Source organism: Scylla paramamosain, chromosome 16, assembly GCF_035594125.1.
Source record: "Scylla paramamosain isolate STU-SP2022 chromosome 16, ASM3559412v1, whole genome shotgun sequence".
NCBI lineage: Eukaryota > Metazoa > Arthropoda > Malacostraca > Decapoda > Portunidae > Scylla > Scylla paramamosain.
This window is the reverse complement of record NC_087166.1, coordinates 4,171,049-4,195,000: the sequence shown is the minus strand read 5'-3', so window position 1 is coordinate 4,195,000 and position 23,952 is coordinate 4,171,049. Positions and strand designations below refer to the sequence as shown.

The window sequence follows — 23,952 nt, the reverse complement described above, 5'->3', positions numbered from 1 at the left end:
ATCTTACTCTACAATATAAGTAAAAAGAATCCTCTCACCATAATTACAAGTCAGTGTGCAGGTGGCGAGAAAAATGTAAACAAATCGAAACTATGTGGAAAACGATCAAAACATTATGAACCACCTGGGAGTTATGCGTCCGAGGAACATCGTCATATATTCTCATAGATGTCACAGCCCGAGGTGCTTTGCGGCTTCTCATTGGCTGGCGGTCCCTACGTGAATTGCGATTGGCTGCGAGCGGGCCGGGCTGAGGCGAATCTCGAGCCCAGCAGTCAAAGGCAGCGGAGCTCACAACTTCTAGCTCAGAAAATTGTTGAACTGCGAGTTTCGATTGGTCGGGAAGTTGCTGATTAGTAACTCTGACCTGAGAGTTGTAATCCCACTTAACGTCAACTGGTATAAATAGCCTGGTGGGTGTACGCTGGGACTCGTCTGACGGGGAGGAGGCGGGGCGAAACGAGGAGATGGGGTGCCCTCTTTCATCGTTACCCGAGAGATATGGAGCAGCAGGGCAGGATTTTAATCAACACCCACGATGTTCGCGTCATTAACAAATTCACGAGGAGTAAATATATATGCTAATACCTACAATCACACGGTCTTAACTCTCGCTCACACGCAGTTTCGGTTCTCCCTTCCTCACACAACACCTCATGTAATTAATTAAATTCAGCCATAGCCTCTGCCCGGGCCGTCCTCCCCGCCTCCAGGTACACACTCTCATACCACGTACTTCATTACACCAGGGGAAGCGCCGAGCAGCAGCGACGGGGAGCACATAAAAGCGGCCACATATTGTTCAAGGCTAAAACAGAGCATAAAGTGCCCACTTCACACCGCAGGGCATACAAATTACTATACTCTGCACACAAGAGGCGGGTCAGCAACCTTAGCAGACGACACAAAACTGCTGGGGACTCACACCATTTAAAACTTACAGAATATACTAAATCAAGGGGGAACTCTTAAACACAGCAGATGAATAATAATTGACGGATGTATATTCACAGAGAATGATGCTGTTGATAATGATGATGAAAGAATAAAATATCAATGACATAAGATTACCATTCATAATCCTGTTCAAAGGTCTACACCAACCAACCAATATACAGGCGTCAAGCAGCACCTCAAATCACCACTCACGAAGCGCCTTCACACCAGCAAGGGTGGAGGTAATTACGAAAATGGAGATGTTAAGGGGTGAGAGTGAAAGAAATTCTCTCTCTCTCTCTTTCTCTCTCTCTCTCTCTCTCTCTCTCTCTCTCTTGACATCATACGTATTCTAATTCTTATCAACTAATATAAAAGTCAGTTAATTTTATATAGTCTTCAGTTTTGCATTTATTGAGATCAAGAAAATTGATAAAATCAGACAAGAAAAATACAAGGCTCAGGAGAGAGAGAGAGAGAGAGAGAGAGAGAGAGAGAGAGAGAGAGAGAGAGAGAGAGAGAGAGAGAGAGAATACTGACAATATAACAAGAAGACGGGAAAGGAAGGGAAACTGAAAACGGGAAGAAATGCTGAGAGAATGAGAGAGGAGCACTGTTAAGTACGAATAGAAGGGAGTGAGTGAGTGAAGAGCGTTGAAAGAGATGCGTAGATTGAAGGAAAAGGAAGGGGAGACGAAAGTGCTGCTGAAATACGGTAAAAGGAAAGGGAAGATAAGAAGGGTGAAAATGGTTCGTAAAGGAAGGAAAAAGAGGGGCTGAAAGACAGAAAAATACGAAAGGGGGAAGGGAGGAGAATTAGAGGAAAGAGATGAGGCAGGATAAGAGAGGGAGGGGAATTAGTGATGAATGGGTGGAAAGAGAAAATGATTGAAGGTAAAATGGAAGAGGGGAAGGTGAAACAAGGGGGAGAAAGAGAAAAGTACCGAAGAACAACATAAGAAAAAAAAAGGAAAAAGAATGAAGAGTCAGTAACTTGAAAAGAAAATGGAATAAAAAAGATAAAAGAGGCACGGCAATGAAAGGGAAAAGAGAAAGAAAGGAAAAAGAAAAACAGGTAAAGAGGAAAAAAATGCAGGAAGAGAAAGAAAGACAGAAGCAAAAGGTACATAAGAAAGAAAGAAAGAAGAAAAGAAGGTCGGTATTAAAGGAAGAAGAATGGAGAGGAAGCAAAGAAGGTGTATTTTTTTTTTTTTTATGTAGGAGGGACACTGGCCAAGGGCAAGGAGAAGAAGAAGAGGAAGAGGAAGGGGAAGGAGATGGAGGAGGTACGTAGGAGGGGACGAAGAAAGGGGAGGAAAGGGGAGGAGCTAGAGGGACGTATCAGGCACCTTCATCAAAAGTCAATCCCATTAAATATGCCAGGACCTTCGGTAAACTTTTTTCAATTAAGTTGAGGCGACGTGGCAGAATTTTCCTTATTTCCTGCCCCTCGCTCCCTTCCTTTAATATTATACTCCTGGGCCCCTTTTTCCTCCTACCCTTCTTCCTCTCCTTCTCCTCTGCTGCTGTATAAATTATTCTCAATCTTCATTTTCTCTTTGTTTTGACTGTTACGTCTCTCCTTTTTCATCGGTATCTACTCGCTAGTCCTCCATTTTAACGGGTGAGTGTGACTATAATTTTTCATTCATTTTTTTTCCAGTTATTTCTAATGTCGCTATACTCAACATCTAAATCATACCTGGGATAGTTAGCAAGTATATCAATGTGTCAGGCGAGACATAACGCATTCTTCTTTAGTACTCGGTCCATGAAGAGTCTCAATCTACTCTCTTGAAGCATTTTCCTCCATGAGTGTTATTATCATTCAGTGCGAGGCGAGGCGCGGGAGGGAGGGAGAAACATAAAAGTCGAAGAGGGATTCAGGTACATCTTGATCACCTTGTCAACGATGCGTGGAGAATGAGGTGACCACATGCTGCGCTCCCGCCCTCAGTAGAAATGCATAAATAAATAATAAATTGGTGAATTAATCTATAAAATACAAGACAAAAAGCGTAAAATGTCAGGAAATTGTATCTTTACAAAAAAATAACATTTGCTATTAAAGTTTATATATAAGAATCTAAGAAGAACATTATTTTTTTTTATTTCCCATCCATCTAATACTTATATAAACACAAACAAGATGACAACACATGAGAAAAGAAAATACAATAAAAGAGAGAGTAATGAAATATAAAAAAAAATACCATTAAACATTTCTTACAAAAAAAAAAAAAACACAAGCATCATTTTCCTTTCAATTTCTCATCAACTAACTTAATAATTTATACAGCCAGTCACATTATTTGCATTCAAGTCGGTGTAGAGTCCATAAGGCGAGAGCAGATACGCAGATGTAGGGATGCAGCGAGTCGGTTACGGTAGACAAAGGAACCACGCCATACAAAGAGGGGAAGATCCACTCAGAAACTTATGAAAGGTCAAGTTGGATGCGGGTAAAAGGAAGGAGAGGAGGTAAATGGAGGTGGGAAGGCTGAGAGTGGAGTAGTGGGTGGAGGATGTGGGCAGTCAGTGGCAGGGGTTAAGGGGCGTGACAATAGGATGTTTGGTTATTGTGGACAGGGCCTCTCTCTCTCTCTCTCTCTCTCTCTCTCCCCAAGATACGTGTAGGTAGGAAAGAAGCACCAACAGCCTTGATTTATTCCTTTCAGTGGTATAACATCACATAATCAACTCTACAACAGAATCATGTCAACAAGTAATCACAATTAAAGTAAAAAAATATAGCAAGTAAAGTTAAAAATGGACACAGAAGAGAGCGAAGGATAAAATTAGCAAACAAAAATTAAGAAAAGAGAAAAAGAGGAAAAAAGACAGCTGGGAGGAAAAGGAGGAAATCACAAATGGTCTATGAAAACAAGGGCTGACGACTGGCTCAGAATATTTACGTGGGGCGCGTGTGGGGCCCAAAGACGGGGGGAGGAGGCAAGCGTCCTCTTCCCTCCCTCCCTCTCTCCCTGCCTTCCCTGCGGCACGACGGGTGATTTACTGCTGCCGCTGCTCCCTGGCCTCCCTGGGGGCGAGTGTGGGTCCAGTGGGAGGCGCTGACGATGAACATGTTCCCGTTTAGGCCTAAAAGTTGCTACGATCACAAGGGACGCGCACGAAAAGAAGGAGAGAGAGAGAGAGAGAGAGAGAGAGAGAGAGAGAGAGAGAGAGAGAGAGAGAGAGAGAGAGAGAGAGAGAGAGAGAGAGAAAAGGCTGATGAAAACACGACTTTCTAAAATTTCGTTATATTTTTTTTCGGAAGTGCTCAAATCTTGCAAGAGTATTTTTGTACTACCATTGGCAGGAAAACCGTATCAGTTATCATATACGCAAATCAGAGAGGAAAAAATAACAGTACTTGCAGGACTAAGCGTTGCCTAAACATGTTATTTGTGTATAATTTATAGCGATTTCAGCAGGACGATGCCGGTGTTTGGGAGGAAACAGAGGGCGGCGGAGCACAGGCGGTGAAGAACATGTCTTGGAGGGCCGTGCTAAATGAGTGATGAGAGAAAATTACCTGCACAGCAAACGCAAAAACAACAACAAACTGCTAGAGTCGTAAGTCCGCTGATAACAACCTACAATTTCCTTTTGTAACGAGACGAAATTACACGCTTGCACGTCTTAATTACAGCTTAAATGCACTCATAATTGACGCCTCGAGACAACCATAATTGTTCCTGGTCTCGAGCCATTTTAAGCTAAGGAAGAAAATGGTGACGTGGCTCATTAGTCACTGCTTCACGTCCCTGATCTTGACCTTGGCGGCTTGACCTTGAAAAAATTACAGAGAAGGGACACACCCTTGGCGGAAAAAAAAAAAAAACAGAAGATAAAGCAAGAAGGAAAAGTCTTACGAGAGAAAGAAATTATTAAAGACATGATTGAGGGAAAAAAAAAAAAATATAACGAACGAATGACCGTAAAGTAAAGACTGAAATAACTTAAACTCAACGATAAATTTAGCAAAAAGAAAAAAAAATATTGGGATACTTTAGAGTAAAGAAAACACCTCAGAAACTCGTACATGAATGTAACAATAAGAAAAAAAGAGGCAGTTAACGCAAGGCAGCTGATTCATACATAAAAGACACGAACATATCAATATGGAGTTGTATGTGGTCACTTAAAATATGTAAAAATAAATCCAGACTTAATTTCCTATGATAACTATACTAATGACATTTAAAACAACTATAAATGGCAATAATTCATCATATAATACAACCTCATTATCGAGAAAATTACAATCCCTGGTAATTATGCGAATATATAAATAAAATAAATAAAAAAAAAACAGAAGGAAGAATATAAGAAAAATAAAACCCATTTTCCGGTGGTTTCCCAGGAGGGCGCCCCATCTTTTCCGCCTGTCCCGCGAGGAGCTGCCCACCTTGCCGAGGGTGAGGCTCCCCTGCTCCCCTGTCCCCCGATACCATCACCCTCACTCCTTTCCTTCCTCTTCTCCCATTCCTTCTCTTATCCGAACACCTTTCTCCTCCTTTGCTCTTAAGAAACTTTCCCTTTGTTCCCCTCTAGAGACACTGAGGGTAAAGGTTTTCAGGAAGGTAAACACGCACACACACACACACACACACACACACACACATTATATGGACTCTCACAATAATTTTTCCCAAAGACACGGTTAACTATGCCTATTCTTCACGTTTAAGGTGGACATACAGTGAGAAAGAGAAGGAATTGAGAGTCACCAACACAGGAGAAGACATGAATGAACGAGAGAGAGAGAGAGAAAAAAAAATAAGGCAAAGAAGAGTAAAGAGAATGCACAAAATCTAGAAAATAAAGAGTTCAACAAAATCTCGTCGCTTACAAGTCCTCAACAGAGATATAGATAAGTATGTGTGTGACAAACTTATTCATAATTTTGAAGCTAAAACACATCTTTTACATTTTGAGAGTTCATTTTTTTTTTTTAATTATTCGTCTCTGATTTTGAGGGGGAAGAAGAGGAGGAGAAGGAGAAGGAGGAAAGGAAAATGGGGAAGGAGGAGAAAGACATGGAGGGAAGAGGGCAGATAGGGAAGAAAGGTATAAGAGATGTAACAGGAGGATGAGAAGGAGGAGGAGGAAACCTAGGTAGGGGAGATATGGGGGCGTAACAGGGGTGGCCGCCAAATACCCTCTCATTCACGTCCCTAAGTGGGGAACGACTCGTAAACAAGACATTATGGTCACTGGTTTTTGACACAGCCTCACGCCGTCCCTCTTCCCCTCCTTCCCCTATCTCTTCATCCCATTCTTCCTCTTCAGATTTCCCTATTGTTTCCTCTTGCCATCACTACTGTTAGAAGCTACTAAATGAGGAAAAGGTAGATACAGATTAAAGGAAGGTGTTTTATCTCTGTGTGTGTGTGTGTGTGTGTGTGTGTGTGTGTGTGTGTGTGTGTGTGTGTGTGTGTGTGTGTGTGTGTGTGTGTGTTTATGTGCGCCACAAATGTCTCCTGTGCTATTAAGGTGAATCATAATGAAGTGTTATTGTGATAGAGAATGGAGAAGATCAGGCCTCTTCTTGTCCTATACTATGATGATGATGATGATGATGATGATGATGATGATGTACCACAAAACAATAATATGGCTTAACATGCCTTTGCAGAGCAGCTATGGGAGAAGTAAGAAGGAAATCAATCTAAAACCATAAAACAAAACAATGAATGCCTTTTCTTACCTAATAATAGTAATACTTATTGAGTTTTTCTTTACCTGTTCCTTTCAAATGACTTCCTTCAAACTTAAAACGTCCTAAGCAACTTGATTAACAGTATAATTATCGTCAGAAGTCAACTAATATACTGCTCTCCATTCGTAGAGACACAGAAATAAAAAAAAAAAAAAAAAAAAAAAAAATAAGGGAAGCTGTAGGAAGCCATCAGGCCTTACATGTGGCAGTCCCTGTATTAAACATACCTACCTATTTCCACCTATCTTCCTCATCCATAAACTTGTCTAATATTTTAAATCTCCCTAATGACTCAGCACCAGGAACCTGATTACTGAGTCTATTCCACTCACACACCACTATGTTCAAGAAGCAATTCCTTTCTATCTCATTTTAAATCAAGCTTGAGTCCATTATTTCTTGTTCTATCCTAAATACGAGTACTGACCATGAAAATTTGCTTACGTCCCCCTTGTTATATCCCCTATACAATTTAAATACCTCTATCAGGTCCCCGTTTACCTACTGCTTCACAACACTTCCTACGAGCTTAAAACATCTGTATGCTAAATATTCTCTCAATCCCAAGTCCTCTGATCTTATAGCCCAACAATTTTCAGGTTTTCTAAGGAGACTCTAACTCTAGATTGGAAAAAAAAAAAAAAATAGTAGAAATGAGTGGACCATGTTACTTCATTTCTGACCACGACCGTACCTCCATTTTGAGATCTCCTCCTCCTCCTCCTCCTCCTCCTCCTCCTCCTCCTCCTCCTCCTCCTCCCCCTCTCCTTCGACCAGACCGAACAGAAAATGGGAAGGTGGGTCTCTGTAAGCCTAACACACAATGACGTCACTGGTCCGAAGGTTCCCCTATTGGTTAAGGGCATCAGTGACGTAACAGCTGATTGGCTACGGGTTGTCCAGAGGTGTGAGTGTCAGGTAGCTGTGCGTGTGAGGGTCTCGCGTTTTTATTTTATTTTATTTATTTGTTATTTTTATTTGGATTTACGAGTATGTGCATGTTCAGATCTTTTCTCTGCCGTCACCACTGTCACCACCACCACCACTACTGCTTTTACTACTAGTAATACTACTACTACTACTACGACTACTACTAATACTAATACTACCAGCTTTACTACTAACTACTGTTCCTACTACTGTTATCACCACCACCATCATCACCACCATTCCTACTAGGGTTGTGCTGCTGCTGCTACTGCTACTACTACTACTACTACTACTACTACTACTACTACTACTACTACTACTACTACTAATAATAATAATAATAATAATAATAATAATAATAATGATAATAATAATACTATCACCACCAGCATCACTGCCAATACAAAGAAACACGCAAAACGATGATGATGGTGATGATGACGATGATGATGATGATGATAATGGTAGTAATAATAATAATAATAATAATAATAATAATAATAATAATAATAATAATAATAATAATAAGGACATAGAAGCAGCAGTCCTGAGGGAAGCACAGCCCAGGCCTAAAGGAAGGTGCGCATCCCTGAGGTAATATCACAATGGGCCCCTTTATTGGGTCATCCAGGGGGACCCGCCACCTCCACAACTTTCAAATTAATAAAGTTCCTCATTCCGTACTATTTTCATTTTCTTCCCATTTTTCTATATCATTTCGTCACCGTCCCTGAATGTTTCGGCCGCCACTAAATTTCGTTCTGACGTGTCTTTTTTTTTTTCTTACTTCTTAGTTCTTTAGTTTTTTTTTTATTTAGTAGGGAATATCATGTTTTTCATTACTTAGTTTTATATATATATATATATATATATATATATATATATATATATATATATATATATATATATATATATATATATATATATATATATATATATATATATATGAATGAATGAGACCTGGTAAGGGAAAAAATATATAGTATATTGCTATTCGAAAAATAAAGATTAAAAGAAAAAAGAAAGAGTGCAGTGATGATGGTGGTAGTGATGGTGGTGGTAACGACGATGACACACGAGTAAGTGGTGTGGGTGGTGTGCTGGCATCAGCTATCCAGCCCTGCCTGACGCACGATATGGTTATACAGGGAAAGATTTGAGGACAAGTGCACAATACAAGTTTCCACATTTATGAGCATTGTGTACTGAGGGTGACTGGGGGTAATGGTGAATGGCAGGGCGTGGTGATGGTGTGAAGGCGTACCGGAGTTTAATAAGGCTTGAGATTTTCTGCCGGATACTGCTGCACGTTATCGTACGGTAAGCATTAACTTGAATTTCTGGAAGTGAGGATATTTCTTTTTATATTTAGGAAGAGTGTGATGGCTGCAGAGCTTTGGGACATGTGCACTGAAATATGATACCCGTTAATCATAAACAGAGTATTAGACAGGATTATCACGCTCAGCGTTTACTGTCATGTTTTATTTTTGTTGATTTTTGTTACTCGTAACTTATTCTTGTGTGTGTGTTGTGTGTGTGTGTGCGTGTATATATATATATATATATATATATATATATATATATATATATATATATATATATATATATATATATATATATATATATATATATATATATATATATATATATATATATATATATATATATATATATATATATATATATATATATATATATATATATATATATATATATATATATATATATATATATATATACTAAATATTAAAAGATAAATCATCACGAGTTCTTGCGTGTATATATATATATATATATATATATATATATATATATATATATATATATATATATATATATATATATATATATATATATATATATATATATATATATATATATATATATACTAAATATTAAAAGATAAATCATCACGAGTTCCTCACACCACGGTGCCTGGCAGCAGCAATGCACCACACTGCCCACCATACACACCCTCGATATCTCTATCACACGTCACGCCACCAGCCAGTGAGTGTCAACATGTTCACTCCGCCCTCAGAACGTCCACATCGTCACATAGACTCGTCAACTCCACGGTCAGCCACACTTCACATTCTTTCACTTGAATGCTCGAGCGTGGTGTCATCCAAAGTGCCAAGACCTGAGCCAATGACCAGGAATCGGCGGATGGGGTGCACAGTCACCGAGTTCAGCACTCATGTTGGACCCCAGGGATCCCGGCCAGGTTACTCACACGAACATGGCGACGCTGCACTCCAACTATAAATTCTGAAATAATTCTAGAGTGTAAAGCAATATCAGGATTCTATCTCTGTTATATAAATATAAATAAACAAATGAATATATATATATATATATATATATATATATATATATATATATATATATATATATATATATATATATATATATATATATATATATATATATATATATATATATATATATATATATATATATATATATATATATATATATATATATATATATATATATTACAGAGAGAGAGAGAGAGAGAGAGAGAGAGAGAGAGAGAGAGAGAGAGAGAGAGAGAGAGAGAGAGAGAGAGAGAGAGAGAGAGAGAGAGAGGAGAGAGAGAGAGAGAGAGAGAGAGAGAGAGGAGAGAGAGAGAGAGAGAGAGAGAGAGGCCAAGTGATAATAAGGTTGACAATGTGGGAGACATTCATGATTAGTGTATGAACTGCTCAGTGTAGGTCAACCGGCCTTATTGCAGTCTCCTTTCTTATGTTCTTGTGTGTGTGTGTGTGTGTGTGTGTGTGTGTGTGTGTGTGTGTGTGTGTGTGTGTGTGTGTGTGTGTGTGTGTGTGTGTGTGTGTGTGTATATATATATATATATATATATATATATATATATATATATATATATATATATATATATATATATATATATATATATATATATATATATATATATATATATATATATATATATATATATATATATATATATATATATATATATATATATATATATATATATATATATATATATATATATAAACACACACACACACACACACACACTCACATTTATATTAGGCTGGTTGTTAATTACTGGCGCAGCAATTTCATCAGCAATTAAATGACTAATTGACATTCTGCGAACGTTTACAAATATATACATATGAGTTTGAATAATGCTATTTGATCATTTAATTCTTTACGAAATTTCTACATTTGCAATTAAAAATCTAAAATAAATGTTTAGAGGTTGTCAATAATTGTAGAGCTAAGAAAGATGAATGAATACAAACGCGTGTTTCTACGTACATGAGGGAAATTATCTTTTTTACTCATATGTATGAAGCAGTTTGCAAATACCTTGCCTTTTTTTTCGTTATCATTTAAAACGTGTAACATCAAATGTATATGACATACATAATATAACTGTTTTTATCAAACAAAACTAATTCGTTGTTTGTCAAAAAGTGGCCATGAGGAATATTTTTACTTTTGCAATATTTCTCTTTTTGTTTGAAAACCAAACATGTTGAACAAAAGTGAGGTATTTTGTGCCGCCGCTCGCTCCCCCACACCGCCGAGCCACCTGGACATGCAAGAGACTGTGACAATATTTACACGCCATTTGCCGCTTGTTTGTGTTGGCGGAGACCTGGCGTGGAGTGATGGGCGGGCCACGCGCTTCCCGAGGGATGGAATTTAAGACGCGTGTGTGACAGAAGCAAGAGACACTGTAGTGGATGCAGTAGATGGTGATGATGAAGAGGAGAGGCTGAAGAAGGGAGCAGGTAGTGCTGGCACTGTGTCGATGGTAGAAAGGTCAAGGCTGCCCCTTAGGGCACTTCAGCACTTCAACTGTGCTGCAGCCGCTCAATCGGGGTTGTAAGTGAGGGTCGTCTATGTGGCACTCTTGCTTCACTCCTCACTCTCACCCTCCAGTCTATATTCTCTCCTCCTCCCCCGCACAAACTGTGTCCTTTTCCACCTCACTTTTGTTGCACTGAAACCATGAAGATTTAATCAATGGTTTCAAGTGATGAAAATTCATATATCAATTACAGTATTTTCATTTATTCCTACACTTCTATTTGAGTGCCGAGTGTAAATTGAATATTCAGCGTAAGTCGGTACTGTGAGTTTCAATCTGGAGGTTTAGACTGCTGGCGGCAGATGGCAGTAGTGTTGTCGTGGTGGCGGGAGCGTCGCCCACTTGCCTACGCCTCCCCCTTACCAAATCTTTCTACGCCCATATTTCCTCCTTCAAATGTGTTTCTAGTCCTTCAATGGGCTGGGACTGCTCGCAGGAAAATATTTGAAATGCCGTGTGCTAAGGAGACAGCGTGCGTGAGTGCCCGAACGGCGAGGCCAGGAAAGAGGGCGCGCCGGGGTCTGGGCGTGGGCGGCGGACGAGACACAAGCGTCTTCGCAGCGGTGAGGAGACGGTCCCTCACCCTCCTTCCCCAAGCCGCCCTGTCCCCGTTGCACTGAGCACAACAATTTTCATCAGTAATGTGGCGCTCTGAGGCGCCCACCACGCCATCAGGACACGAGAGAAAATAACAGCTTCCCGTAGTGGTGTGGCGCCGCCCTGCCAGGAACCCCGAAGTCAGGTAAGCTGTGGTGGAAACAATATCTTGTTGCCGCGAAGCAAAACTTATGTTGGCGGACCTGTATTAATATTTTACTTTTATGTTTCTATTCTGGTATATAACAATTTCTTCAGTCAAATTTCCTATGACTAGTATGTACCGAGGACTATTCTCATTATGTATACTGTTGCATTACTCTTCAGTGGTTGGAAGACACTCGCCCCAAATATTAATAGGAATAAAAGTAACGATACACAATTCACATTTGGAACTTGCTTTTCAAATTCAGCATTCGAACCTTAATTTCGAAATGATACGACATCAGTAGCGAGAAAGTACCTTGCAAGTTTTTGCATTACTGTGCAATGAAAGTTATTGTTCAAAGAATATATATATATATATATATATATATATATATATATATATATATATATATATATATATATATATATATATATATATATATATATATATATATATATATATATATATATATATATAATTGAGTGTATTTCACAAAATGTCGTTTCTAATGTTTCATGGCAATTTTTCAGACACCTGATTGTTTTTGTGTTTCGACTTAGAGAAATATTTTCCTTCTGTTCTTTTAGCACAAATACAACATATTTTCCAGTAATCTAGCCACATGTACAGTTCCATCACAATCGGGGGTCATCTTCACGTTTAATCTAATCCCGCTGATAGCCGACGACGACGTCAGGAGTAGGGAGTCCTTAGTGAGCAGAAGTGACATCTGCGTAGCGCTGCCTCGCTGAAACTGAGTGCAGGTTGTCTTGTCCCCGTCGTCCAACCTTCTGTACAATAAACCGATCTTTACCAATATATCCTTTCCCTTTACTTTTTTCGAACGTTTTTTATAAGCAGAACTTACTTTAATGGTGTCTATGGATTGCCGTCTCTGCCTGCCTCGGCCGCGGCCACCACTTAGGCCTACCTACATTTGCATAATCATAAATATGCAAATTTTTAAGAACGATGTTTTCTGCTTTTTTTTTCCCTACGGTTCTGTGTGTGTGTGTGTGTGTGTGTGTGTGTGTGTGTGTGTGTGTGTGTGTGTGTGTGTGTGTGTGTGTGTGTGTGTGTGTGTGTGTGTGTGTGTGTGTGTGTGTGTGTGTGTGTGTGTGTGTGTGTGTGTGTGCGTGCGCGCGCGCGCGCTGTACATGTATGCGTGCGTAAGCGCCCAAACACTTTGTCTTTCAGTATTTTCTAAAAGGATCAACACAGATATATTAAAAGTAACATGCTGGTCAACTTATCTTTCTGGTGAAGGAAATTTTCTTAAAAAAAAATAACAAGTACAATATGTAAAATATATGTCCATGTTTTCACTTAAGCATAACTAGAAACACAAAAAGATTATAAGAGCGCGTTGTTTTCTGTCACGTTAATAAGCATGCGTGCATTTCACTACCTTATTTGAGGCATATTACGCGTGTACAGCTTGAGGAAAAAGCTGCTGTGCCGGCTGGCGGCCGCGGCGGCAACGAGCCGCCTGCCCCCGCCAGCGGCCTTATTACCTAAGTAGCGCGGCAGTGGCTTACCTGCTGCACTTCCATATTCTTTTTTAATGCCACGTCACTTTCCTGCACTGTTTCACCCACAGTAGGTGTCTTTAGTTTGAATATCCACCTTACTCTCTCCCAAGTCTCTCATAATCTGCTCCCGCCACCCGTCGGTCAGGATCAGGTCTGTTGATTCCAACAAATGAGCATATACATATTGTTCTTGCATGCGTTAATGTCAATTTTGTTGTCATCTGTTAAAATATGAAGCAAAAAAACGAAAGAATTTGCAACGGACAAAAAAGGTTCATATCCACGAAAAGTAAGTAATAGGTGCAGACATTTCAATGTTTTTGAACATACAAGACCACGTGAAAGATAACAGGAGCAGGACCATAATAAAATTATACCCATGTCACATAAAGAGGGGCATCGTCGTAAAATATTAGGTGTGCTTTCAAGGGCAATCGAAATATTCTAATAAATTTTCAAAAATATTTTTGCTTACAAATTTCTGTCTCGTGTTTATGCTGATAAGCCTGTGGGAGGGCTTGTTGTTGATTTAGTCGTTATGATCGGGAGAGTATCGGCGATGCAATGCAATGCACGTACATATGTTGGTGTGCGCAGCGTGTATAGCCTCCCGCCACGTAAATATACCTGCTCATTATGGGCAAGCAAAAGGAGGAGTGAGGAGCAAAGCAGGAGGGTCGGTACCTGACCGGCGGCGGGCGGCTGAACCTTTATGGGATGGCTAATGTGCGGCGTCGAGGGGAGGGGCAGAACACGAGGATGCTGCACACGACAACGAGAACACATCTTGTAACAAAGAGAACATGATGGAAAACTATAATAAACAACAGGAAGTATAATAGACGAAGATAAATGAAAATTAGGAAATGTTATCCGAAGAACCTACAAGAACTTCAAAAATAATAAATACAAGAGGAATATCAATAAACTTTAGAGCCTTGAATAAAAAGAATACAATAAAACTCAGACGGCATCATTACACGCAATATCAAAACACCACCCCAGTTCCACCTGCGTTCTGTTCCCGAGTCCCCACAAAAACACTAAAACCCGAAGGGACCTCAGCATTCTCAGCTCCTCCAGCCCGCGTCCTCAGATCTGCGGTGAGCATGACTAGCGTCACCCGTAAACTTCAATCTCCGAGACGGCCAGGTATGGGTATGGGGCAGGAGAAAGTAACCATAGCGTCCTTTCACCTGTACCCTCCCTCGCCCCCCCTGCATCCAACACGCTATACAAGTGTCGAAATAAGAGGAAAATACTGAATAAAAAAAATGAACTAATAGTGTTAAAAATAAATTACCGACTGCTTTATAACATTTTTTTTTTTTTTAAAGGTAATCTAAGAATAGACTTCAGGGAATATAAGACTGTCGGACCGTCGTTCAGAAGCCGCGCGAAAATCTCATTCCTGGAGCCTTTTTTGCCTTGTTAAATTTACCCCAAGACCTGTTTAAGGCAGCCGGTGAGCGGAGGTGAGGACGTGGGACAAAGGGAGGGGCCACGGCACGCCATCCGCAATGAGTTAGTACTCAATAAAACTCACGATACAGGGAGATTTGCGCTTGCCACTCCTTGCAAGTGCTCCTAGATTTCTCAGTAAACGACTTGACGCAGCAATCAGCAGACGTAGATTGAAGGAAGGAGGATAAGCAGGAGGGGGAGGTAGAAAATTGAGGAGGCGAGTGATAACAGGTGTGCATGACTTGAGGAAGACCCCCTCATTATTCTTATCTTCTGGCAAGCGTCTGTCTGGCCCGAACACCGGCGCGGCAAAGCGAGTTCTGTTGTTCACGCTTGGTCTCTCTCGCCGTCTGGCCTTGAGTACATTTAATTTTATTTGCTGCTCAGTCTGTATAAAACAAATAAACATGTACTATACATGTATTCATGCCACAGTGAAAAATCCTCTTTTAGTACTTTTTTTCCAACATTGATCCAAAAATACAAACGTACTTTACATATATAATTGCATACACATATGAATATACTTTTATAGATGCATTTATACTAAATATACTGCATAAAACATGGAAATGTAATAATTTATATGGACGCTGATTATCTAAAAACACATACCCATACACACACCACACACACACACACACACACACACACACACACACACACACACACACACACACACACACACACACACACACACACACACACACACACACACAAAACTGTACCTGTTGCTCTAATTTTTGCAAGATGTTACAGGTCCATTACGGGATATTATTGCATCATAAAATCAAAATCGTGTGTCACCTTGCAACTCTGGCACTCCATCCTCCCCCTCCCTCCTCCTCTTCCTCCTCATTTTCTCCTTCCTCCTCTCGTCCTCCTCGTAACCTAATTTAAAATTTTTCATCACATATTATGCGAGTTTAAGTTAAAAAATGCATGCAAATTCACAATAATAGAAGTGATGGCATTCAAGATTCGAAAAAAGGCACATCGAAGGTAACCATTTATGGAAATGAAATAAAACTAAATTGCTGAGTAACCTTAAAAAATGGTGGAGGAAAATAGAATAAGAAGAAAGTTATAGGTCAGGAGAAAAATGCTGAGATGCATCTAAAAGTCTAAAAGAAATTGCTTTCGGAAAATTAAAAAAAAAAAAAGATCTTTCAAAAAGGGAAATAAAATGAAGAGGGAACTGAGGAAGTGAGGAAGGGGGGAGAAGGGGAGAAGGAAAGTAAGGGAAGAAGGGAGGAAGGAAGGGAGAGCCGTGGAGGGTAACGAGGGGAGGGGTTGGCGAGGACCATCAATGTCCCTCCATCCCTCCCTCTTCTCTCCTCCAAGAAAGAAAAGAAGGAAAGAAAGGAAAAGGAAGGAGAGAGAGGAAAGAAGGAGGGGCTCGGTCTCTTTCCTCTGTTCTTCATGAATATAAATTGTCAGTGATTTTCTGAAAGTAAATAAAATGAGAAATGTTGGCTCGAGCGGAAAGCGTTATCGGTCGAAAAGAGTGAAAGAAAAAATAATTATTTCAGGGAACGTTCGTATAAAGAAAGCAAGTTTATGATGAGGAAAGTGTGTGTGCGTGTGTGTGTGTGTGTGTGTGTGTGTGTGTGTGTGTGTGTGTGTGTGTGTGTGTGTGTGTGTGTGGGTGTGTGTGTGTGTGTGTGTGTGTGTGTGTGTGTGTGTGTGTGTGTGTGTGTGTGTGTGTGTGTGTGTACTCGCAAACATCCGCTCCATACACTTCTCATAATGGTTCGTTCCTTGACTCCTATTAACTTTCTTTCCCCATAATTTTCCATAATGTCTGCGATAGTTTCCCTTGTTTTTCTCAGCGTTACTCCTGGGTACTGTTTCTTATGGGATTGTTTTTTTTCTTACTTTTCTTTTCATCATTCCTCTACTTCCTTTCTCCCATGACATTATAGAGTTCTTGTCCCGTTTTTCTTCCTCTGTTTCCTCATTCTCTTCCTCTTCGTCTTCAAACTGACTAAGAGAGAGAGAGAGAGGACAGATGGAAGGCAACAGCTGACAGATTATAATGAACACACACACATACACACACACACACACACACACACACACACACACACACACACACACACACACACACACACACACACACACACACACACACACACACACACACAGGTGATACACATTCACACACACACACACATGGTATAGTCGGATAATCTTAGAGATAATCAAGTGAATATTATATATGTCTAATAATACAGCTTTATTTGTACAAAAACCTAAAATTAAAGCACGGTTTTGAACGAGTCGCGACAAGCTACGTATATCTTATTAGCAAGACTATTATGCATCCATTACTGTAATTTTCGTAAATGGCTTAACAGTGCATTCAAGTATACGTAAACTGACATGGAAATAGAAGCTGTGAAAATCTACTTGTATTTAAAAGATATACTGTGTGTTGGGTGCTGTGCGGTGGCTGTAGATCAATAGGGGAAAAAAAAAGTTGCAGTATAAAATGTAGGCGCGGAAGTATAAATTAAGAGCAGTGAATCTATCACGTCAAATCACATCAGTCCTAAATCTTCACGTCCTCACCACACCACCTGCTTCACCTGCTTCACCTGCTTCCTAAAGTCTGAGCGGGACACTTTTTGGCTGGTAACCGTGTCTCGCCGCCGGGCTCCAGACGTCATATTATTAGTGCGGGGGTCACAGGCGGCTTGGTGTGTCGGCCGCGCTGCCGCCGCCCTCCACCTGAGCCAAGGCGGTAGGAAAGTTGCTCCCCCGGCCTCTAATTGGACGGAACTAACGAGGCTCCAGGTGGGCGTGTCCTGGCTTGGTAAATTTTCGGGCGGCGCCTGTCCTTCGGGAACACCCCCGTGAATATTAGTCGCCGGTAATGTTGACTTCAATTTATTCACAAGAGAAATATTCCCAACGTACCCAGGGAGTCCAGAGCAGAGCCAGGGTTAATTTGACGTGCGTGAGGGATAATGCTGCACATGGATAGACATAATAAGACATAATAAGACGTAACAGAAAGAAAATCAAAGGGGTGTCTGCAGATGTATTTTCACAACAGCACCTGACGAGATAAAAAAAATAAAATAAAAGTAAAACACCAAAAAGATGACAAAAAAATTTCCAGAAAGTACTGAAAACATGAAACTCCTACGGATGTGTCTGTCTTTGCGCTGCAGCGAATGGTGATGACGGCTGTAATAATTAAATAGAACGACTTGAAGTATGTGTTTAGGGTGTACACTCCAAGATATAATTGTGTTTGTATTCCTCTCTCTCTCTCTCTCTCTCTCTCTCTCTCTCTCTCTCTCTCTCTCTCTCTCTCTCTTCACACACACACACACACACACACACACACACACACACACACACACCACACACACACACACACACACACACACACACACACACTTTCGTATTTTTCTCACACGTTTCATCTCGGAGGGACGTGCGTCAGTGCTAACCGAGGCTCAGGGGCTGTAGGAAAGAAGGGTCTGGGAGGGGCGGGAGGTGTGGGGGATGCCTGTGGGGGGAGAGCGAGGAGGCCAAGGGTAAGTCTCCAAGTTTACACAGCGTGGGGATTAATTTTTGCTTCATCAAGGCTCTGTTCGGAGGTTTACGTGTAGCGCAAGAAGCCACGAGGAAAATAAAGTTGATTTGATGATTTACGAGGATCTCATAAACAAAAGCGAAAAGATTCGTATATAATAATAATAATAATAATAATAATAATGATAATAATAATAATGGTAATAATATTAAACGCACTTCTTACTCTTAGAATCATGTGAGTGAACAAAAAATTTCACCACTTTTTACTTCACTAACCAATTTATTCTACAGCAAAGCAAAACAATAACATCAAAAGACTAAGACGGGGTACAGTAATGGTCCTGTCCTTTATATCCGGTTTATCCTGACCTTTATTTCGGCTTTAAACTGCACAAACAGAAGAACGAAAGTAGTGACCGATGTTTGCTGTTCTCCCTCCTTCCTCTTTCCCCTCACGACACGGAACCGCTCTCCTCTCGGCCTCTCGATGGCACCTAACGCCCTCCACGCCCTCAGTGTACGCGGGAGGGGGCGGGGAGATGGCAGGGAGAGAGGATGGCAGGGCGAGGTGATGGCAGGGAAGGGAGATAGCAGGGCAGGGAGATAGCAGGGCGGGGAGATGGCAGGGCGGGGAGATGGCAGGGCGGGGAGATGGAAGGACGGGGCGGATTCCGAACAGTGCGACAATGGTGAGGGTGCTTTTAGGGTACAACTACTTTGTTTTTGTTTGTTTTGTTTTCCGTCTCCCCGTGGCCGAGATCTTATGTCTCATCTTCGTAGCAAAAAAAAAAAAAATAATAATAATAATAAAATAAAAGAAGGAAGAAAAAATGCGATTGTGTTTAGTATAAGGCAAGTTTTTGTTTAGTTTCCGTGTTTAAGTGGCCAAGACCTTGAGTGTCGTCACAGCACACACACACACACACACACACACAAACACACACACACACACACACACACACTAACACACACAACTGAACCTAATATCAAAATAAATCTCTGGCGTTGTTGTTGTTTTTGTTTCTGTTTATCGTTCTGTGTATCGTGGCTTAAATAGCATCCAAGGGGAGGCTTTATTTCCTAGGGATGCCACTTGGAAGCCCTGTGGGTCTGTACGAAGGGCGACAGATGGCGGGAGACTCGGCCATACTACAAAAGGCACAAAAAGGCTTCTTAATCTAAGCTTCTCAGTGCGTTGCGTCTTCATATATCACATTAGTATATGATCAGAGTACAATAAGGCCTTTTTTTTATATTCCAATGAGGAGTATTTTGGTCTTGTTTATTCTTATACCCACTATAAATGCAATCTAATTATATATTTTGTTTAATTTGTCTGTTTATTTGATTTAACTCATTTATTCTTTTATATTTACCGAAGAAAGAATTCACAAGTAAAATGGTAGGGAAGGTCAGAAAGTAAGATACTGCTTTATGAAACTATTTCCTGTTTGCTCTCTTGCTAAATAATGACTTTCTTAAATCCCCCCAAAAAAAGTTCCTATTATTTAACTATATTGGGTAAAACATTAAGATAAAACTATACTCTCTCTCTCTCTCTCTCTCTCTCTCTCTCTCTCTCTCTCTCTCTCTCTCTCTCTCTCTCTCTCTCTCTCTCTCTCTCTTTCTCAGAATAGTGGAGTCCTAAATTTCATCAACTTTTCCAATTATGAAAAAGAAAAATAGTCAACGAGGATAAAGCTTCATGGTCCAAAAAGCAATATGAGGGAGGAAAGAAAACGAGGGCCGGGCAGGAGGGAGAATTAGGCTGGGAGGAGGAGGAGGACGCGAGGAAGAAAGAAAGAAGAAAAAAAAAGCACGAGGAGGAGGAGGAGGAGGAGGCAGCGGGAGGACAGAAAAGGAGGAGGAAGCAGGAGAAAAGTTTTAAGTGTGGTAAGGATGAGAACAAAAGAATTATGAAAAAAAAAATGCATAGATAAAACAGGACAGGCAGACAGCCAACAGGATTTAAGAAAAGCGAGAGAAGGATTGAAAAGGACTTGCGCACGACACAGGAAAGGCGGAGGAAAAGTGCGAAGAACAGTATAAATAAGAAGGAAGTGTGGCCAAGTGAGAGAAAAGATAAGATAAAGAGGATGGGGATGAGCAAAGTTGAGAAAGAGATAGCTAGGGATTTACGGAGAGAGAGAGAGAGAGAGAGAGAGAGAGAGAGAGAGAGAGAGAGAGAGAGAGAGAGAGAGAGAGAGAGAGACTAAGGGCTGCCACAAGATAACGCAACCAGCTGTGAGGGAGAGCGGGAGGACGTGATGAAGGGGAGTGGGGGTGAAAGATGAGGGCGGGCGGCGGCGGCGTCAGCGGCGGCGGCGGCGGCGGCTCTTCTAGTGGACTGTAGTTTGTTGCTAAAGTTAGATTGGACTCCGAAGTTGTTATAAAGACCTGGAATTTCGCGCAGTTAATCGCAACGGAGACTTTTCCCGGCGACTCGCTTAAAAATGGCAACTCTGTGTCTCTTTTATGGTTTTATTTTTCAAACTTCACGAGACTCATCTTCCACGACAGTTGTTGTTCGCAGCGGTTCTCTGTTTTCACTCAACTTCTTTTCTTTTCGCGAGGTAAAGTTTTCCTGGGCATTATTACATTTTGCGTTTCTTCAAGGGAACTTTCACTGAACTATCTGGCGGCGAGGTAATATGTATGCACGTTTAGATCTTTATCTGTTAGTCGAGCTAGCCTTCTGCTCTCTCTCTCTCTCTCTCTCTCTCTCTCTCTCTCTCTCTCTCTCTCTCTCTCTCTCTCTCTCTCTCTCTCTCTCTCTCTCTCTCTCTCTCTCTCTCTCTCTCTCTCTCTCTCTCTCTCTCTCTCCCTCCCTCTCTCTCTCTCTCTCTCTCTCTCTCTCTCTCTCTCTCTCTCTCTCTCTCTCTCTCTCTCTCTCTCTCTCTCTCTCTCTCTCTTTCTCTGAACACTGTAACTGAAATGTGGATAACGTTGAGCGGAAATATCTATAGGCAATTCCGAGACTTAATGTTGTTTTTCTTTAGCAAGTAAGTGGAGGCAGAGTGGTGGCCAGGTGGGTCTGCAACCTCCTTTATTACAGGTAAAGTTCAGGGTCACCTTGCTATGCTTTGGTTTTATAACCTGCCTAAACCAAATTTCCAAGGCGCCTCCATGAACTCATAGAGGAGATTGTTCCCGTAATGACTCTCCCAGCTACGGTGGTCTCGGGTGTCCACGCCCTATACCAAGGCTGTTGTGGTGTGGACAGCAACACGTGTAATACTCCCCTAGCCACCCCCTCCCCCCGTGGCGCTCCTGGGTCATGGGTGCAGTCTGCCATGAGGTGGGTCCACCAAGACCAGCAGGAAGGGGGAGAGCAGGGCTGTGGGAGGAGAGAGGGCCGGCAGGTTACACGCCTACTGGAGAGACACGGCTGGCGGGGGGCCAACCTCGGTGGCCCAGGCTTAATATTTGGCCACGCTGAGCACATTTGGCCGCTTTATTACCGCCGCTCGCTCGTTACCATCCTGGCCGAATATTGCAGACGACGTACGAGGAATTCTGAAAGGATTTCTAGGTCTCAGGACGGCAAGAATCAGTGGCCTTTGGGACTACGTGGCTAACTGAGCCTCATGCAGGAGGTGGGATAGGAAAGGCAACCAGGAGTAAGGGAACACGTTCAAGTTGCCTCATCCTCAAGTTCCCTAAAGTGCAGACCACCAGCGAGGCGGTGCGTTGCCCCGCCCGTCTGGTCTTGCTCGAGGCAGAGCAGCTGCTGCTCTTCAGTCTAATTAAACCGAGGCCGTGCAAGCCTCTGGAGTGGAGATATCTCAACATTAATAATACTTTCACCCGACGGCTCAGTGATGAAAATACAGATTAAAGTAGGCTTCTAGAGCTCGTACTTTGATTTCCTGATACTTTCCTTGTGACGCAGTCAGTGGGATCTATGCCGGGTCAATAAAAGCGTTGTTTCTTATTTGTCAGTGAAGAAAAGTAAAATCTTACGGTGAGAACTGTATTTGTCAGTGAAGAAAAGTAAAATCTTACGGTGAGAACTGTAAGGGAGCAAAGTACCCAGGTGACACATAAATTCAAGACAAAGCAGGAGATATTTGCGAAACATCCGGGCGGCGAGGAGAGAGCTGCCCAGCAAGACTAAATAAACACATCCAGAGGTCCGTTTTCTCTGCCATCGTCTAAGCCTAAGCCCACCGCCTTCGGGGCGCCGCCTCTCACACCACCACAGCGACGCAGGCCACGAACAGTCTCTGGCTCAATACGTGCACCACTGATTGCTGAGTGCGGGAAAGGTTACAGCGTGGGGCCAAAGGTGAGCTGCTGGGTGTACACGACAGGGAAATTCATGAAAATCTAAAGAAAAATATGAAGGAAAAGTAGTGTATCTGACGAAAGTCCTGTCTCGAATCTACTACTTATAGCGCAGAAGTTCGTGAATTACGATGATGCTGTCATGAGGAGAAAATAATTCCGTTGCAAGATTGAATTAAATAAGGAAAGTTTCTATTGTTCCTGGCACAGTCTCAATATGCTCATAAAAGAATGAAAACAACAATACGGTGGTGAAATGAGCATCCCTGATTTGAAAAAAATAAACAAATAAATAAAAAACCATATATATATATATATATATATATATATATATATATATATATATATATATATATATATATATATATATATATATATATATATATATATATATATATATATAGAGAGAGAGAGAGAGAGAGAGAGAGAGAGAGAGAGAGAGAGAGAGAGAGAGAGAGAGAGAGAGAGAGAGAGAGAGAGAGAGAGAGAGAGATGCGGAAAGAGCAGAACGTGACGTTATGTTTCTGCAAACTTAACACATTTGCTGTCTTGATGAATTAACTGGTATATTGACAAAACATGGGTGCTGCATCTTTTCTCAAAAAAAAAAAAAAAAGAAAAATCTCCTCCCACAGGTCTGCAGGGCACGGCCCAAACGCGGAACAATACCACGGAAACTGTTGATTCCCGGCGCAGCCCTCGCACCGACACGGCTATATAGGACGGCCAGAGCTAAGGGAGGCTGTGTCAAGAGGCCATAAACGACATAAGCATTTACTGGGGATAACGTGGACGGAGGGAGGCGCGGGGAGTGAAGCCAGGAGTGGAAGGGACACGGACGATAAGAAATTGTTGACTTAGGCGAACCTGACCTTCGATGCCCATCTTGAATGTTGACTATCTGAACTCTGAATAAAACGCATGA

General features: G+C 41.3%; 1 protein-coding gene across 2 annotated transcripts in view; it reads left to right on the top strand.

Moving 5' to 3' along the window:
* Positions 1 to 23,952, top strand: part of LOC135107901 (homeobox protein abdominal-B-like) — a 123,471-nt gene that overhangs the window by 32,666 nt on the left and 66,853 nt on the right. The window contains exon 1 of one of the 2 annotated variants that reach the window (XM_064018277.1): positions 11,746 to 12,189. The exons of the other annotated variant lie outside the window; for it this stretch is intronic. The gene's annotated coding sequence lies outside the window, so the exon portion shown is untranslated. Of the gene's footprint in view, positions 1 to 11,745; positions 12,190 to 23,952 lie in introns of those variants that run through there. 2 annotated transcript variants of the gene reach the window in all.